This window comes from Triticum aestivum, chromosome 2A (assembly GCF_018294505.1).
Source record: "Triticum aestivum cultivar Chinese Spring chromosome 2A, IWGSC CS RefSeq v2.1, whole genome shotgun sequence".
Classification (NCBI taxonomy): domain Eukaryota; kingdom Viridiplantae; phylum Streptophyta; class Magnoliopsida; order Poales; family Poaceae; genus Triticum; species Triticum aestivum.
Genome location: NC_057797.1, coordinates 260,906,891 through 260,927,460, shown reverse-complemented (window position 1 = coordinate 260,927,460; position 20,570 = coordinate 260,906,891).

Sequence of the window (20,570 nt, the reverse complement as noted above, 5' to 3'; positions counted from 1 at the left end):
ATGGGCTCCCCTCCGTCATCTACGCCTCCTCGATGACTCACGCGACACCGGACGTGCTGCAACAACGCCCCACCGCCAACTTCCTCGTTCGGCCGTCGGAGATCCCCTCACCGCCCTACTTCGCTCTGGTGCCGCCCCGAGCCCTCCATCTACGTTGCCGCGACCGCTGTGAGATACTTATCGTTCTCCCCATCTCCACTCTCTCTGCCACTCGCCGTAGTCGCCGCACCAAGAACGCCCGCACACGCCGTCGCCTGAGCTCGCCGTCGACGTGGCTCCGGCCACGCAACGGCCTCACCACCCCGCCCAACGCACTCACCGCACCGCTTGGGCTTCGTAGGAGCTAGCCCCGAGCCTCCACGAGCACCGCAGCGGCGAGTTCGAGCTCGCTCGAGCTCCGGCCGCTGCGCAAGTCGCCTCCGCCATCATTTTAGGCCACTAGAGTTGCTGCTGTGAGCACCACTGGACGCGGACGAGTCTCCTCATCACGTAGAGCATCTCCGCCGCGCAAATGGTCGCATGTGGGTGATTCCCGATGCCCTCCGTCGTCTGTGGCTTCGCCAGCGACGAGCCGTGGGTCAACTCCGGCGAGTTGACCCAGGGTTTTGATCCCGTCTTACCAGGGTTTGACCAGCCTGGGTCACTGACGCGTGGGGCCAGCCCTGCTAATTAACCTAGGTTAGTGTTAATTTATTTAGTTAGTTTAATTAACCACTGACATGCGAGTCCCGCACGTCAGGTTTGACCTGGACCGAGCCGTTGACCTGCTGACGTCACTGTGAGGTCATGCTGACGTAATAATTCCTTTCTGGAATTTAAATAAATCTTAAATGATTTATTATTTTCAAAAAATGCCCAAAACTTCTAAAAATCATAGAAAATCAACCGTAACTCCAAATAAGATAAATTATATGTGAAAAATGATCAGAAAAATCCAATCTATCCATCTGTATCATTTTCATGCATGTTAGAACAACTTATAGTTGCTGAATAGGGCAAATCATTTGTCTGGCATTTGAATATCCATATATGGAGTTTGAATTTGAATCTTGGGTTCAAACCAACTTCATTTAACCTGTTGCTAGCTGCATTAGCTCAAATCACAGCATATTACCATGTCATGATCATGCATCATATTGTGGCATTGCATTGATTGTGTTCTTTCTCAGTTGCCGGTGTTTGTCCCCTCTCGATAGACGTGCTTCTGACGATGAGTTCCATGACACCGATGAAGAGCTATAATATCTTCAGAAGTGCTAGGCAAGCAAAACCCCCTTGTTTATTCCGATATAATCCAACTCTCTTGCTCCTGCTCTATTTTACTGCATTAGGACAACAAGGATTCAACTGTTACATGCTGCGGTAGCTAAACCCTTTTCCTCTGCATGACCTGTCATTGCCACAGTAAATAGATGAAACCCACTAGCATGAGTAGAAGTTGTTTGAGCCCTGATGTGCCTACTCATTCATGCGTGTTTTTCGTGCCTGCTACTGCTTAGAGTTGAGTCAGGTCTGATTCATCGGGGATGAATTGGAATGTGGTGAACACGTCCTACTGTTGAGAGTTAAGTGTGTGAACACGATTTGGTAAAGGTAGTGGTGAGAGGCCATGTAGGAGTACATGGTGGGTTGTCTCATTGCAGCCGTCCTCAGGAACTGAGTTCTATGCTTGTGATCCATGAACAGTTACTACCACACATTGGGCTCCGGGCGCTCCATGCTCTCTCGACTTATTAATCAACTCGGTCTCTGTCCAGGAGTTGCAACTAGTTTCTGGTGTTTGTAGGCAGTGTTAGTAGTCTACCAAGTGGCACCCGATACAGGTGGGCTTGGGACAGACTAGGCACAGTGGCCCGGTGTACCAAGTGGCACCCAGATGGTGGGCTTGGGAACCCTGTACACATTGTTTGGGGCCGTGAGCGGCACCCCTGCCGGATCTCCTTGCAGATGGAACCCGAATAGGCGATAAACCTAGATGAGAGACTTAGTGTGATTAGTCAGGGCGTGGCCGACTCCCTCACCAGGCTTCCGCTTGAAGGTTGCCGAGATACAAGACGTGTACATGGTGGTAAGTGGCGAGAGCGTGTGTGAACAAGTACACCCCTGCAGGGTTATCATTATCTATTCGAATAGCCGGATTCCTCGGATATGGAAACTTGGACCCCTTGCATAGTTCATAGACAAGTGAAAGTGGTTACTCTAAAATGCACAAGATAAGTGTGAGTGCTATGGATGGCGTTCTCGCAGGGAGGCGGGAGAGGATCCATAGTGGAGTATTGATATGGTGAATATGTGGACTCGTGTGCGCCACCTCAACGAGTTACTTGCAGTCGTAGTTTAGGTTAGCCACTGAGTCAAAGCTGGCTTGCTGCAGTTAAACTCCACCACCCCTTTGTTGATACTGATGCATATTTAGATAGTTCTGATGGAAGTCTTGTTGGGTACATTTGTACTCACGTTTGCTTATTCTATGTTTTTAGAGAGACGTCAGTCTAGCTAGTAGTTCTGTGTGGACTTCGACGTTTAGCTTGTTACCTCAGCTACGATCTTGTACCTTGGGAGGGTCTTATAGATAGTCAGGCTTCTGAGCCTTCTTCATTTGTAGTTGTCTATACTCAGAGAAGTTAAGCTTCCGCATGTGCTTGTTGCTTGTATGCTCTGTTTGTTGGGTCATGAGACCCATGTTTGTAATAATTGGCTCCTCGGAGCCTAATGCATAAATACTTTGAGTTGTAGAGTCTTGTTGTGATGCCATGTTGTATTGCACATATTGAGCATATTGTGTGTATGATTGAAATACTTGGTATGTGTGGGATCCGACAACCTAGTTGTTTATCCTAGGCAGCCTCTCTTATGGGGAAATGTAGTCTTGTGCTTCCATTAGCCATAGTAGTCTGCTACAGCCCGGTTCACCGGAGTCTTGCTAGCCGAGCACTACTGCTCCTGAACACTTGACTGGACGACATGTGATTCACTTCTTTCCTGTGTCTGTCCCTTCAGGAAAATGTCACGCGGTGACATCCGGAGTCCTGCCTAGCCTGCTATAGCCCGGTTCACCGGAGTCCTGTTAGGCCAGTGCTACAGCCCGGATTCGCACGCTGCTGACCGACATGCTCGATGTTGATTCATGTATGCCTGTCCCCGTAAGTTAGTGCCACTTTGGGTTCACGACTAGTCATATCGGCCCGGGTTCTCTGTCATATGGATGCTAGCGACACTATCATATACGTGAGCCAAAAGGCGCAAACGGTCCCGGGCCATGGTAAGGCGACACCCGTGGGAATACCGTGCGTGAGGCCGCAAAGTGATATGAGGTGTTACCGGCTAGATCGATGTGACTTGGAATCGGGGTCCTGACAAGTAGCGAGATGTGTGAGGTAAGATACACTGCTGGCGCTTCTAATTTTTCTTATTAATTTGTTTGTTTCACCCTCTGACTGGTGGGACCCAACGTACTACGTGGAAAGAGGTAAGTTGACTAAGGTTGCATTATTTCTGCACCACTGTGGATAGTCTTACCACCAAAGCCACATGACACGATTATGATTGAAATCCCAATGACTCCCACACACAAAAAACACGGCATGCTTGTCACACGAATGCAGAATGTATAAAAGGTTATTTCCCTCTCGTTGAACATAACGGGAGGGTTGTGTAGCTAGTTAGCCTGTTCGCTCATCAAACATGAGGTCTCGGGTTCGATAACTACACTTGAGCATAATTTGTGCCAGGAGGATTCTTTGACTGGTCGAAATGTTTTCTAGGGTTTGCACGCTTCACACTTTCTTTCCAGTATATATATACACGATGGAGCCTCAGCGCTTGTAGTTGCTCTCTTCACACTCTCTCGCCCTCTCCCGCTAGAGCCTCAGCGCTTGTAGTTGCTCTCTTCACACTCTCTCGCTCTCTCCAGATATAAACAAGACTTCGTTGGCCTCTCTCTCCCCTCATTGCAGCTCAAAGAGCCGGCATGATCCGTCCTCCGGGAAGGGAAGGAGGCTTAACGCGGTCGCCGTCGGCGAGGGACTACCGGCGCATCTGTTCACTTTCCACCCAGCAGCGACGCGGGAGGGCCTCCGACCCCTTCTTCTTCGTCGATGTCCCGTCGCCCACCGAACCACGCCCCAAGAACCTTAAGGTATAATTTACTTCATATGCATTGCTCTAGCTGCATGTATACCATGAATCTAGGAAGTGGTTCAAAGAGGAAAGGAGTGGGGGAAAGTAGTGGGAAAAGTTGTATATAACATGAATCTAGGACGTGGTTCAAAGAGGAAATGAAGGGGGAAAGTTGTATAGCATGAATCTAGGACGTGGTTCAAAGAGGAAAGGAATGAGGGAAAGTAGTGGGGAAAGTTGTATCGCATAAATCTAGGATGTGGTTCAAAGAGGAAAGGAAGGGGCGAAAGTACTAGTTCAGAAAGGAAAGGAAGGGACAAGGTTGTAGAGTTTGAGCAGGACTAGATTTGTTGCGCTCACATAGGGAAAGGTGTATAAAGATAACAAAACTGGGACCAACACAAATATGCTCCTTGGTTGTTTGTTCTTTGTTGCACCAGACTGTGCATGACCACAGTACATCAGTAGATGCACATGGTGCTGGTGCGTCCACTGTCCCGTGCAACTCATTAGCTGTTGTTAATCTAAGGCCCTGTTTGGTTAAAAACTCCCTAGTCCCTACCTGGTTGGTTCCAGGGACTAAACATGGACTAGAGGTTATTAAATGACATGCTAAAAGCCCACGTTACCCCTAGTAATGAACTAATAGAGACGCGGTGCGATGCGTGGCAGGGGCAACTATTGGAAAAATTCCCAAAAAGACTCCCTCGGGGTCTTCTTTCTTTAGTCCCAAATGCCCACTTTTAGTCCCTAAAAGTCCCTCCTGTTTGGTTTAGATGGGACTGACATGGAGTTTTTTTAGTCCCTACACCAAAATGTCCCTGTAAACAAACACCCTCTAGTAATGCCGCTGGAAAATTGATGCAATGCCATAGTTAAAAGCAAATTATATGTTTAACAAATTTTATTGTTAATATAATCTCTATGTTAATATTAATCAATGCCACCGTTTGAGAAATGCTACTGTCTTGCTTTCTTTCCCATTTAGATAAGGTAGATGCTTCTTTTTGTTGGCTTCTGTGTCATCCATCGTTATTGACCACTAATTGTTTCCTTTGCACCTCTGTGTAAACAGGGTTATCTACTTCACCTCGTTGCCATTGTGACCTTTTGTTGCACTGCACAGAACACTTTTGTTTTAAGATTGTTTTGTGCGATTCAACCAAAATGTCACACCGACAACGTTGCTTGATTGCTTGATCTTAGTGGAACTGCACAAGAGGAGATCTTCTTGTTGTGAGTTGTTTGAATTCTGCATCATGAGAGGTTAGTACTAGCCTTCTTTCACATGATTCTGCAGTGTGCTTTCATATGTTGTGCTACTTGTACGATAATGTTGCTTGATTTCAGTGAGCTGCACAAATGGAGACAAGACTTCCAATATGTATGTTCACTGTAATATCCCATTGACGTAAGATAAGGATATTTCACAACTGTTGGCCTGTATTTTGCCACTTTCATCAGAAAATTAAGTTTGGTACTATACTTGTGCTCCCTAATTGACATGCCAAATCTTACATTGAAGGCGAAGCTTGTCTGTTATTGAACCAAGTGATGAAGGGGAAGAACAAGCGGAAGAAAAACAAAAATCAACTCCCGGTGCTGTAATGAAGCACTAGAACTGTGATGACACAAGTAATGATATAGTTTTGCATCTTAATTTATTGCTATGGCTGGAACGAGCAATTGTTTTGCCACTGATTTGATGCCACTCTTAATGTAATATGTAATTATCTCTACTTGTGCAAACAGGGATCTTCTTTGAAGATACCATATATTTTAGTGGAACCACACAAGAAGATGTTGGAAACATTAAACTAATCGAGGAGTATATAGTAAGCATGGCCACCACCGTAGATAGCAACATATGGTTCCAGAGAAGTGCTTCATATGTATGCTCTACACAATAAGCCTCCTCACAAAGGTTGGTACTCACCCATTGATTTCATCCAAATGATTGTGCTTTGTCATCTCTATTGGTGTTGTCCTACTGCTTAGATACTGTCATGAAAAAGTGGTATTGTCCTTGAGAAGTGCTTCATCTGTGTTGTTTTAAATATTTCCTTTCCTTTTTTTCGAGCAAACAGGGATGCTAGCATTTAGTAGTCCTATTGTCTTTGCACAACAGGATCATATTCCTCTGAAGAAGAATATGGAGTACGTGAAGTGACTAGTTCCGATTATGCCTGGATGAAGAAGCCCTGTCTATCTTCTCATCAAAAGGAGCAGTTGAAGGATGGTTACATTACTCCCCACAAGACCAAACTAACTTCAGCTCAGAAGGACTGACAAATCTCCATTTTTTCTATGATGCATGAGTACAATGTTGTTCTATGATTCTTTCTGGTGAGTTCTTTTTTCTAAAAGTGTGCTCTACATGGACCATGTATGTGCCTGTTGAAACTGTCAATTCATAGTGTAGTTTGCTTTATACTAATCACTTTTTTGTATTTGTGCAAACAGGGGTGCTCAGCTTGATTTCAATGGGAACTGCACAAAATGTTCATGAATACATCGAATCATTCATTTCCACCACAAGAAAGGAGGTCCCAATAAGTTCAAGGCGTTGCAACATATAAGGGCGAAATAATACAAGCTACGCGCGAATTTGGTTGATTTTGGTCGAACTGCACAAAAAGAACAGCTGGTTTATTTAGCACGAGGTGCCATGTCAATGTCCAAACTGATGGCAAACCCTGCCCATTCCACAATCGTAGGCATTTGACATTTTGGAATGGGACAACCTTGTCAAATTTTGCTCATTGATTTTAGCAAGACATGCGTTTGATATTTTCGAATGGGACGCCCTTTGATATTTTTGTTGTTGGCGCTGCAGGGCCTCGGCGGAGCAGGGCCTCGTCGATACCAGTGGAGCAGGGACTCGTCGGGGCCGGCATTGTCCTCTGCCTCATCCTCGGTCTCGCCAAACAGCGCCTCGCCCGCTTCATCGCCCTCTTTGTAGGTGGCCACAGCGCTCGAGGCGGTACTGCCCGCGCTCGAGGCGGCCCTTGAGGGCGGAGCGGTATGAGTCGAGCAGCGCCTCCTGCTCCGCCCGCTCCACGGCGATCTGCTCCTCCGCCTGAAGGTGCTCCTGGAGGAGATGGTGGTTGTAGGCGGCATCAGCCTGCGCCTCCCGGAACCGCTCCTCACACATCTGCCTCACCATGTCCATATATTGGTCACGGGTGTCAGTGATGGTCATGGTGCAATGCACCGGCGAGGATGGTGTGGAGGAGGGCGTTGGCGCCGGATCATCGACTACCATGTTCTCCATTGGGACGTCGTCGTCCTCCGGCTGCCTGCCGGCCAGCCGGTCGGCAGCAATGGCTGCCATCTCCTTGTGGTCCGTCGTCCGCCCGTCCCGAAGAGCGCTGGAGCGTGAGGAAGCCATGGTGGGCAGTAGTGGTGTGGACAGGAGAAAGGGAACGGATGCGGATGACTGCAGCTATGGCCGGCACAGCAGTTTATATAGTAATGGTGGGCGGGTGGAGGGACGGACGTGTGGCACCGGAGTAGCCGCCTCGGCAACCGCGTATCATTAATGTTGACGGCAGATCGATGGACGGACGGCACTTGTGTTGTTTGAAGGCGGAGCAATCGCCTGCACCGGGAAGCGGGGCGGGCGGTGATGTCTATGACACAACCTTCTTCTTGTAGACGTTGTTGGGACTCCAAGTGCAGAGGTTTTTAGGACAGTAGCAAATTTCCCTCAAGTGGATGACCTAAGGTTTATCAATCCGTAGGAGGCGTAGGATGAAGATGGTCTCTCTCAAGCAACCCTGCAACCAAATAACAAAGAGTCTCTTGTGTCCCCAACACACCCAATACAATGGTAAATTGTATAGGTGCACTAGTTCGGCGAAGAGATGGTGATACAAGTGGTATATGGATAGTAGATAAAGGTATTTGTAATCTGAAATTATAAAAACAGCAAGGTAACTACTGATAAAAGTGAGCGTAAATGGTATTGCAATGATAGGAAACAAGGCCTAGGGTTCATACTTTCGCTAGTGTAAGTTCCCTCAACAATAATATCATAATTGAATCGCATAACTATCCCTCAACATGCAACAAAGAGTCACTCTAAAGTCACTAATAGCGGAGAACGAACGAAGAGATTATGGCAGGGTACGAAACCACCTCAAAGTTACTCTTTCCAATCAATCCGTTGGGCTATTCCTATAAGTGTCACAAACAGCCCTAGAGTTCGTACTAGAATAACACCTTAAGACAAAAATCAACCAAAACCCTAACGTTCTGTTTGGACGTAGATATTCAAGGCCTTGGGATTGAATTCACTCCAATGTCAAATATCCCAAGACTTGGATGTTGAGCTTTAATGTCAATTCTAGTGTTTGGATGTTTATGTATTTGACACTTGAAATCTTAAGTGAGCAACAATGTCAATTTCTGTTTGGATGGACAAAGCGTGGAGTTTCTTAGTTTCATTACATTCATAATTTATCAACACACACATATAAACATGCCTCAGTTGGCTACTACTATCTTGCACCGATGTTGTTGCGTATACTTTTGCACTTCCGTAGTTGCCTACTTGGTACAGTCACGGACTAATGTTGCTGTCACGAGTAGAAGTAGAAAATGGAGAGTAGCGGTGCTTGTCACGTGCTGGATATTACTAGCGCTGGTGCGAAAATGGACTACAAGGTTCAGGCTGGGGACGCGACATATGCCTGCAGTTCATGGACCGGCTTGTGGCGTCCTGGGCAAGCTGGCCGGTGCCATTGGCCACACATTGAGCCTGCTCGTCTAGCGTACCAAACGATCCTCTCCTCCTTGTCATCCGCACGAAGTGGCCGCACTCCCATGCCAGGACTTTCACAACACACAGAGCTGAATAGTCAGGCATTCCGTCGAGCAGCTGTTGGGCACCGTATTGCAAGCGTCTTCCACCTAGTAAGCAAGTAAGCAACGGACATGAACTGGACCCTGCCCTCGAAGATGTCGGGCATGGAGTTGCCGTTGTCCATGGAAACGACCTTTCTTGCGTCGCCTCCGTGGTGGAAGAGCCGCCGCATGGATCGTAGGTCAATCCTGGTGGCAAGTACTGGTGCATGTCGTCGAGCCGGCAGACGCGGTTGGCGAACGGGGGCCCAAGTCGTGCGAGTATGAGGAGGTGGCATGCTAACCATGGCGCATAGGTCGGGCAGTAGGAGCTCCCGCACCACGCCGGAATGGGAGAGGCACCGAGAGAGGGATGCAAGGGATGGCCGGAGTTGAAGTGGCAGTGGGGGAAGGGTGGGGCGCAACGGAACAACGCGGAGAGGAGTAAAGCCGGCTAGCCAAGAGAGGCGGGGGACGGGCTGACCTGCACTACCGTGGAGCTCTCAGCTCTGCCTGGGATTATCGTCTCTAGTCGTGTGTCTCATTTACCCAAGCGGTAAGCAAGTCATGGGGGAGAGCATGAGCCGAATGTCACCGAAAACCGAGCGTGTATGCTGCGAATTGGCGGAGGGACGCGGCAGTCTTGCGAAAACCAGTTCGATATTGTAACCGAATCCCTTGCGTGAATATCTCGACCACCCAAACGGCGGCATTCGGGACATGCAAATGCCAAATGCGAATTCCACGCCCGAATATCTACATCCAAACGAGGTCTAATGTCACCTAGATACTCCAATGTCACCTCAAGTATCCGTGGGTATGATTATACGATATGCGTCACACAATCTCATATTCATCTATTCAACCAACACAAAGGACCACAAAGAGCGCCCCAAAGTTCTACCGGAGAATCACAACGAAAATGTTTGCCAACCCCTATGCATAGATTCATGGGCGGAACCCGCAAGTTGATCACCAAAACATACATCAAGTGAATAACGTGGTATCCCATTGTCATCACAGATACGTGCGGCAAGACATACATCAAGTGTTCTCAAATCTTTAAAGACTCAATCCGATAAGATTACTTCAAGGGGAAATCTCAATTCATTACAAGAGATAAGAGGGGGAGGAGAAACATCATAGGATCCAAATATAATAGCAAAGCTCGCGATATATCAAGATCGTGCCAAATCCAGAACACGAGAGAGAGAGAGATCAAACACATAGCTACTGGTACATACCCTCAGCCCCGAGGGAGAACTACTCCCTCCTCGTCATGGAGAGCACCGGGATGATGAAGATGGCCACTGGAGAAGGATTGCCCCTCCGGCAGGGTGCCGGAACGGGTCTAGATTGGTTTTTGGTGGCTATGGAGGCTTCTAGCAGCGGAACTCCCGATCTATTGTCTGTTCTGGAAGTTTTAGGATACGTAGGTATATATGGGTGCAGGAAGTACGTCGGTGGAGCTTCGGGGCCCCCACAAGGCAGGGGGCGCGCCCTAGGGGGTGGGCGCGCCCCCCACCCTCGTGGGCACCTCCCTTCTCTCCTGACGTGGGGTCCAAGTCCATCCTGTAGCTTTCCTTCTAAAAATAACTTCTCCAGTTGATTTCGTTCCCTTTCGACTCCGTTTGATATTCCTTTTTTTTCGAAACACTGAAATAGGCAAAAAACAACAATTCTGGGCTGGGCCTCCGGTTAATAGGTTAGTCCCAAAAATAATATAAAAGTGGATAATAAAGCCCAATATTGCCCAAAACAGTAGATAACATAGCATGGAGCAATCTACAATTATAGATACATTGGAGACGTATCAAGCATCCCCAAGCTTAATTCCTACTCGTCCTCGAGTAGGTAAATGATAAAAACAGAATTTTTGATGCGGAGTGCTACTTGGCATAATTTCAATGTAATACTTCTTAATTGTCATATGAATATTCAGATCCAAAAGATTCAAGACAAAACTTCATATTGACATAAAAATGATAATACTTCAAGCATACTAACTAAGCAATTATGTCTTCTCAAAATAACATGGCCAAAGAAAGTTCATCCCTACAAAATCATATAGTTTAGTCGTGTTTCATTTTCGTCACACAAGAATGCTCTCATCATGCACAACCCCGATGACAAGCCAAGCAATTGTTTCATACTTTAGTAATCTCAAACTCATAAACTTTCACGCAATACATGAGCGCGAGCCATGGATATAGCACTATGGGTGGAATAGAATATAATGAGGGGGGTTATGTGGAGAAGACAAAAAGGAGAAAGTCTCACATTAACGAGGCTAATCAATGTGTTATGGAGATGCCCACCAATTGATGTTAATGCAAGGAGTAGGGATTTCCATGCAACGGATGCACTAGAGCTATAAATGTATGGAAGCTCAACAAAAGAAACTAAGTGGGTGTGCATCCAACTTGCTTGCTCACGAAGACCTAGGGCACTTGAGGAGGCCCATTGTTGGAATATACAAGACAAGTTCTATAATGAAAATTTCCCAGTAGTATATGAAAGTGATAACATGAGAGACTCTCCACTAAGAAGATCATGGTGCTACTTTGAAGCACAAGTTTGGTAAAAGGGATAGTAACATTGTCCCTTCTCTTCTTTTCTCTCATTTTTTGGGGCCTTTTCTCTTTTTATGGCCTTTCTCTTTTTTTGGGCCTTCTCTTTTTTATGACCTTTCTCTTTTTTTTATTCCTCACTTGGGACAATGCTCTAATAATGATGATCATCACATTCTATTTATTTACAACTTAATGATTACAACTCGATACTAGAACAAGGATGACTCTATATGAATGCCTTCGGCAGTGTATCGGGATATGCAATGAACCAAGAGTGACATGTATGAAAGATTATGGACGGTGGCTTTGCCACAAATACGATGTCAACTACATGATCATGCAAAGCAATATGACAATGATGAATGCGTCATGATGAACGGAATGATGGAAAGTTGCATGGCAATATATCTCGGAATGGCTATGGAAATGCCATAATAGGTAGGTATGGTGGCTGTTTTGAGGAAGATATAAGGAGGTTTATGTGTGAAAGAGTGTATCATATCACGGGGTTTGGATGCACCGGTGAAGTTTGCACCAACTCTCAATGTGAGAAAGGGCAATGCACGGTACCGAAGAAGCTAGCAATGATGGAAGGGTGAGAGTGTGTATAATCCATGGACTCAACATTAGTCATAAAGAACTCACATACTTATTGCAAAAATCTACAAGTCATCAAAAACATCGATACTATGCGCATGCTCCTAAGGGGATAGATTGGTAGGAAAAGACCAGTGCTCGTCCCCGACCGCCACTCATAAGGAGGACAATCAAATAACACCTCATGTTTCAAATTTGTTGCATAATGTTTACCATACGTGCATGCTACGGGACTTGCAAACTTCAACGCAAGTATTCCACAAATTCACAACTACTCAACTAGCACGACTTTGATATTATTACCCCCATATCTCAAAAACAATCATCAAGCATCAAACATCTCTTTGTATTCAACACACTCATAAGAAAGTTTTATTATTCTTGAATACCTAGCATATTAGGATTTTAAGAAAATTACCATGCTATTAAGACTCTCTAAATAATCTAAGTGAAGCATGAGAATTCATCTATTTCTACAAAATAAAACTACCACCATTCTCTAAAAGATATAAGTGAAGCACTAGAGCAAATGACAAACTACTCCGAAAGATATAAGTGAAGATCAATGAGTAGTCGAATAATTATGCAACTATGTGAAGACTGTCTAACATTTAAGAATTTCAGATCTTGGTATTTTATTCAAGCAGCAAGCAATGCAAAATAAAATGACATTCTAAGAATGGCAAACATCATGTGAAGAAGCAAAAACTTAGGATCAACCGAAACTAACCGATAGTTGTTGAAGAAGAAAGGTGGGATGCCAACCGGGGCATCCCCAAGCTTAGATGCTTGAGACTTCTTGAAATATTATCTTGGGATGCCTTGGGCATCCCCAAGCTTGAGCTTTTGTGTCTCCTTAATTCTTCTCATATCACGGTCTCCCTAAATCTCAAAAGCTTCATCCACACAAAACTCAACAAGGACTCATGAGATAAGTTTGTATAAACCATTGCAAAAACCTTATCATACTCTACTGTAGAAAATCACTAAAATTATTATTCAACATTGCATGCTAAATGCTTCAGCATATTTAATAGTCCTATCCTCAAATAGAATCATTAAAGAAGCAAACATATGCAAACAATGCAAACATAACAGCAATCTGCCTAAACAGGATATTCTGTAAAGAATGCTGCAACATCCATACTTACCTAGCTCCAAAAATTATGAACGAAAATTCCCACTGTAGTAAATTTATCAGATCTTATGCAAAAGGTTTCAACATTTTATCACATTCTGACATTTCTAGGGAATTATTGCAACAGCGGTAAACTTTCTGTTTTCAAACAGCAACATGTATACTTGTAACATAGGCATAGTAAAGGCTATCAATGCCACTTTTATTGAAATAAAAGATGCAAAACATTTTTCTAAACAACAGCAAGCAAATCCTAACAAAATAAATTGACGCTCCAAGCAAAACACATATCATGTGGTGAATAAAAATATAGCTCCAAGTAAAGTTACCGATGAACGAAGACGAAAGAGGGGATGCCTTCCAGGGCATCCCCAAGCTTTGGCTCTTGGCTATCCTTGAATATTACCTTGGGGTGCCTTGGGCATCCCCAAGCTTAGTCTCTTGCCACTCCTTGTTCCATAGTCTGTCGAATCCTTACCCAAAACTTGAAAACTTCACAACACAAAGCTTAACGGAAAACTCATAAGCTCCATTAGTATAAGAAAATAAATCACCACTTCAAGGTACTGTAATGAACTCATTCTTTATTTATATTGGTGTTAAATCTACTGTATTCAAACTTCTCTATGGTTTATAAAATCTTTTACTAGCCATAGATTGATCAAAATAAGTAAACAACACATGAAAAACAGAATCTGTCAAAAACAGAACAGTCTATAGTTATCTGGATCAAACGTATACTTATGGAACTCATAAAATTCTCAAATAAATTTCTGTACCTGAGGAATTTATCTGTTAATCATATTCAAAAAGAATTAACTAAATATCACTCTCCAAATAAAAATGGCAGCAATTCACGTGAGCGCTAAAGTTTCTGTTTTTTACAGCATGATCAACAAGACTTTCCCCAAGTCTTCCCAAAGGTTCTACTTGGCACATACACTAATTAAAAGCATAAATCCACATATAAACAGAGGCTAGATGAATTATTTATTACTAAACAGGAATAAAAATCAAGGAACTAAAATAAAATTGGGTTGCCTCCCAACAAGCACTATCGTTTAACGCCCCTAGCTAGGCATGATAATGACAACGATGCTCACATAAAAGATAAGAATTGAAACATAAAGAGAGCATCATGAAGAATATTACTAGCACATTTAAGCCTAACCCACTTCCTATGAATATGGATTATGTGAGCAAACAACTTATGGGAACAAGAATCAACTTGCATAGGAAGGTAAAACAAGCATAACTTCAAAACTTTAATCACATAGAGAGGAAACTTGATATTATTGCAATTCCTACAAGCATATATTCCTCCCTCATAATAATTTTCGGTAGAATCATGAATGAATTCAACAATATAACTATCACATAAAGCATTCTTTTCATGATCTACAAGCATAGAAATTTTATTACTCTCCACACAAGCAAAATTCTTCTCATGAATAATAGTGGGAGCAAACTCAACAAAGTAACTATCATGGGATTGAAAGTTGAAATCAAGATGACAAGTTTCATCATTATTCTTTAAAGCATATGTGTCATCACAATAATCATCATAGATAGGAGGCATGCTTTCATCATAATAAATTAGCTCATCAAAACATGGGGGGCAAAAAATATCATCTTCATCAAACATAGCTTCCCCAAGCTTGTGGCTTTGCATATCATTAGCATCATGGATATTCAAGGAATTCATACTAACAACATTGGAATCATGCTCATCATTCAAATATTTAGTGCCAAACATTTTATAGATTTATTCTTCTAGCACTTGAGCACAATTATCCTTTCCATCATAATCACGAAAGATATTAAAAAGATGAAGCATATGAGGCAAACTTAATTCCATTTTTTATAGTTTTCTTTTATAAAGTAAACTACGGATAAAACAAGAAACTAAAAGACTCGTTTGCAAGATCTAAAGATATACCTTCAAGCAATCACCTCCCCGGCAACGGCGCCAGAAAAGAGCTTGATGTCTACTACACAACCTTCTTCTTGTAGACGTTGTTGGGCCTCCAAGTGCAGAGGTTTGTAGGACAGTAGCAAATTTCCCTCAAGTGGATGACCTAAGGTTTATCAATCCGTAGGAGGCGTAGGATGAAGATGGTCTCTCTCAAGCAACCCTGCAACCAAATAACAATGAGTCTCTTGTGTCCCCAACACACCCAATACAATGGTAAATTGTATAGGTGCACTAGTTCGGCGAAGAGATGGTGAGACAAGTGGTATATGGATAGTAGATAAAGGTATTTGTAATCTGAAATTATAAAAACAGCAAGGTAACTAATGATAAATTGAGCGTAAACGGTATTGCAATGATAGGAAACAAGGCCTATGGTTCATACTTTCGCTAGTGTAAGTTCCCTCAACAATAATATCATAATTGGGTCACATAACTATCCCTGAACATGCAACAAAGAGTCACTCCAAAGTGACTAATAGCGGAGAACGAACGAAGAGATTATGGTAGGGTACGAAACCACCTCAAAGTTATTCTTTCCAACCAATCCGTTGGGCTATTCCTATAAGTGTCACAAACAGCCCTAGAGTTCGTACTAGAATAACACCTTAAGACACAAATCAACCAAAACCCTAATGTCACCTAGATACTCCAATGTCACCTCAAGTATCCGTGGGTATGATTATACGATATGCGTCACACAATCTCATATTCATCTATTCAACCAACACAAAGGACCTCAAAGAGCGCCCCAAAGTTCTACCGAACAATCACGACGAAAACGTGTGCCAACCCCTATGCATGGGTTCATGGGCGGAACCCGCAAGTTGATCACCAAAACATACATCAAGTGAATCATGTGGTATCCCATTGTCACCACAGATACGCACGGCAAGACATACATCAAGTGTTCTCAAATCTTTAAAGACTCAATCCGATAAGATTACTTCAAGGGGAAAACTCAATTCATTACAAGAGAGAAGAGGGGGAGGATAAACATCATAAGATCGAAATATAATAGCGAAGCTCGTGATACATCAAGATCGTGCCAAATCAAGAACATGAGAGAGAGATCAAACACATAGCTACTGGTACATACCCTCAGCCCCGAGGGAGAACTACTCCCTCCTCGTCATGGAGAGCACCGGGATGATGAAGATGGCCACCGAAGAAGGATTGCCCCCTTCGGCAGGGTGCCGGAACGGGTCTAGATTGGTTTTCGGTGGCTACGAAGGCTTCTGGCGGCGGAACTCCCGATCTATTGTCTGTTCTGGAAGTTTTAGGATACGTAGGTATATATGGGTGCAGGAAGTACGTCGGTGGAGCTTCGGGGGCCCCACGAGGCAGGGGGCGCGCCCCCCACCCTCGTGGGCACCTCCCTTCTATCCTGATGTGGGGTCCAAGTCCATCCTGTAGCTTTCCTTCTAAAAATAACATCTCTAGTTGATTTCGTTCCATTTCGACTCCGATTGATATTCCTTTTCTTCGAATAACTGAAATAGGCAAAAAACAGCAATTCTGGGCTGGGCCTCCGGTTAATAGGTTTGTCCCAAAAATAATATAAAAGTGGATAATAAAGCCCAATATTGCCCAAAACCGTAGATAACATAGAGTTTCCTGACATTACGATCCTACACCATTCTCAACCTATGTAGTAGTCAATAAACATGAGAAATTGCACAAGAAGCGGTCGACAGCTGGGACCAAGCAGCTCGAGCAGTATTTGTGTTTTTGAGGTGTGAGCACTGCAGAGTTTTTTTATGTTTAGCCCAGATATTAATTTTTCTCCTCTGAACAACAATGAAAACATCGTTGCAGGTATTAACTGGGCGGGCTGTGGCCCGTCTAGCCCAGGCCAGACAGCCAGCCCAAATATTAATTTTTTCAAGCTGAAAATGGCTAGCCCAGCTATACTTTTTTTAGGAATACCCATGCAAGGTCAAGTTGTTATTCTCCACCCCGTTGGGCTCCAAATCTTTCCTAGGAGGGATGCATTAGGATTAACAAGAAAATGGGCTTTAAGAAATAATAAATGGGATGTAATTATAAAATCTAGGCAGTAACTATAAAAAATGCACCAAACATGTGATTACTTTATAAAATATTATTTTTGGATATTGAAAATTTTAATTTCATTAATTGTTGCGAGCGCAATGTTTCGTTGGATTTTTACGTAATATAAATTTATATTGAAATTGTATTTAATCTGACTAGAAATTTCGGGATAAAATTATTTCGGATCCCATCAAAATGTGGGAAATTTTATTGAATTCTGTTTTGAATGGTTGGTTGAAATGGGTTTTACTTTTAACAAACTGTAAATGGGCTGTAGTAAATTCCATTAGAATTCAGAAATGGGCTACACATTCTTACAAATCTCAAATGGGCTATAAGTTCTCTGCCACACACTTCTGGCCTTACTAAGTTGATGCATCCCCTCAAAAACAGAGTTGACGCATATGCAAGACTTTGTCAACTTATAGTCAACACATGGTTCTAGCAGCAGTGGCCGTTGGATGTCCATCCAATGGATGCCGTGCTTCTTCTTCAATATTGGATATTCTAGATTCACCCGCCCAAAAAATTATTCCTCCCCCTGACATCTGGGGCGCACCGTTTCGGAAGCTGACCTGTGGGCCTACTAAGTTGACGCACCAAGGGCTTTGTCAACTTAGTCAATATAAACGATTCTAGCTGCAGTGACCATACGATGTCCATCCAACAGCCGTTGTGTTTCTTCAACCTCTGGTCTTCTTGCTCCAGCCGCCCAAAGCAGCGCCGGCCGTGCCGCCTGCGCCTGCCTCGCATGGCCGGCTGTGATGCCACGGAGGCCTCACCGCCCCCTACTACTCCCACCGCTGGCCAGGCCATCCCTCCACTCACCCACACCCCCTATTATTCTGCGATGATGACAGCGCAGCCGAACCAGCAAACCCTCGTACTCCTCTCCGCTTGTGCATCCACTGCCGCGTCTTCCCCGGATCCGCGTCGTCCTCTTCATAGGTCTCGCCGTCGTCCACCGCCCTGGTGCTCTCGGCGCGGCGTGGTCAACATGGTCAAGGAACGACTTCCATCGGACGTGGACTGTACGTGGAGAGGCTGACATCTGGGTCCACGGCAGCCGCAAGAAAGTGCGTCCTTATTACGCGCAAAATAATTAATCCTCCACCTGATAGTGGGGACCCACCAGACAGGCCATCGTATTTCGCGAAAAACTGATTCGCCCCCTGACTGCTGGGACCCACGAGCTACATCTTCGCATGCAAGGAAGTGCCTCCGGGAAAAAACCAATTTGCCCCCTGACTGCTGGGACCCACCAGCTACATCTTCACACGCAAGGAAGTGCATCCAAAAAAACGATTCGCACCCCGACCGCTTGGACCCACCAGCTATACCTTCGCACGCAAGGAAGTGCGTCCGTGCAAAAAAAACGATTCGCCCCCCTGACTGCTGGGACCCAGTAGCTACACCTTCGCACGCAAGGAAGTGCGTCCGAAAAAAACGATTCGCCTCCCTGACTGCTGGGACCCACCAGCTACATCTTCGCAGGCAAGGAAGTGCCTGACAGTCGGGACCCACCTGGTCGAAGCGTACGTAGCGTTGTCATTCTGGTCGCGAACGTGTACATACATACTGGTCGATGTAGAGGCGCGCACGTGTCGTAGTAGAGGCGCGCACGTAGCATGTACACGTACGTATAGCAGCCAGGGTGCAAGAAAGAAAATACGGACACGTATGTGTACATACGGGAAGGGTCTCGAACGCCTACTCGCACATACGTACGGCCAGGGCTCGTGTACATGGCTGGGTCGAAACGGAGAAAGAGCGTCGTCGTCGTGTTCATGTGGAGGCAACAGAATGCGTCGTGTTCATGGGAAGGCAACGGAATGCGTCGTGTTCATGGGGAGGCAACGGAATGCGTCGTGTTCATCGGGAGGCAATGGAATGCATCGTGTTCGTCGGGAGGCAACAGAACGCGTGGGAGCCAACCGGCTGGGTCAGAACGGAATGTGTGGTCGTGTTCATCGGGAGAGCTTGGATGGAACAGGCGATGGAAACGAGGCCTGGCGTACCGCAGAACGGAGGAAACGGACCTCCTACGGTCGAAATGGGGGTCCTGTTGATCGGGAGGGGTGTGGCATACCGCAAAACGGAGGAAACGGACCTCCTACGGTCGAAACGGGGGTCCTGTTGATCAGGAGGGGTGTGGCGTACCGCAAAACGGACGAAACGGACCTCCTACGGTCTAAACGGGGGTCCTGTTCATCAGGAGGGGTGTGGCGTACCGCAAAACGGGACTCCACGGGATACTGTTCATCTCCACCGTCGACCTCCTCCAGCCTCCATGGGCTACCGTCGACCTCCTCCAGCCTCCATGGGCTCCTTTTCATCCATCCTCCACCGTGCGCTACTCCACCGGCTACTGTTCAACCACCCCTCCACCGTCTACTGTTCATCCAGCCCTCCACACCACGGGGTCCTATTCAACCACCCCTCCACGAGCACCCCTCCACCGTCTACTGTTCATCCAGCCCTCTACACCATGGGGTCCTGTTCATCCAGATGCAACGCCACCGCTCACTGTTCATCCACCCCCCCACAACGCTCACTGTTCATCCAATCGATCAGCTTCAGTTAGCAGCAGTAGCGAAGGAATCGCTTGATCTGGTTCAGTTAACAGCCATTGATCGATTGCTCGGGTTCAGTAACGCATAGCCTGCAGTGCAATCGCTCGGGTTCAGTTAGAGCCCAACACCTCGCTAGGGTTCAGTTAGAGCCAATGCCTCGCACACACGCGCGTACGTGTACGAGAGAAATGCGCATAGCTCGGCCCCCGACCTCCCACCGTAACCGGGAACTCGCCGAAATTTTTCTCGCCCTCGCTTCTACCATGGTTTTTTCCATCATGGACGACCCAAAGAATGTCATGCAGCTGCGTCTCCGGCCCGCCCAGGACAAAAATCCCATTTTCTGTCATGATTTTTTGTCATAGAAGTAGGAGCCCACAACATCTATGATGATACCGGGTTTTGTCACAATTATCGTCATAGAAGTGTCATATGTATGACAGACAAAAATTTCGTTCGGCCCAAAATGTCACGGATGTGTCGTTTTTGTAGTGTTGCAAAAACTTCAGAAGGCTGGCTATGGCATCGATGACTTGGTCATGCTGGGATGAGGAACTTGCACACGCTCGCGAAGAAGAAGCATGTCATTGGCATCGAGGGTGTCAAATTCCTCAAGGACCATTTGTGTGGAGCTTGTGAAGCCGGAAAGATGACCAAGGCCAGTGCAGGAAGTCTTCAAACGATTTTCCTTGACGGCT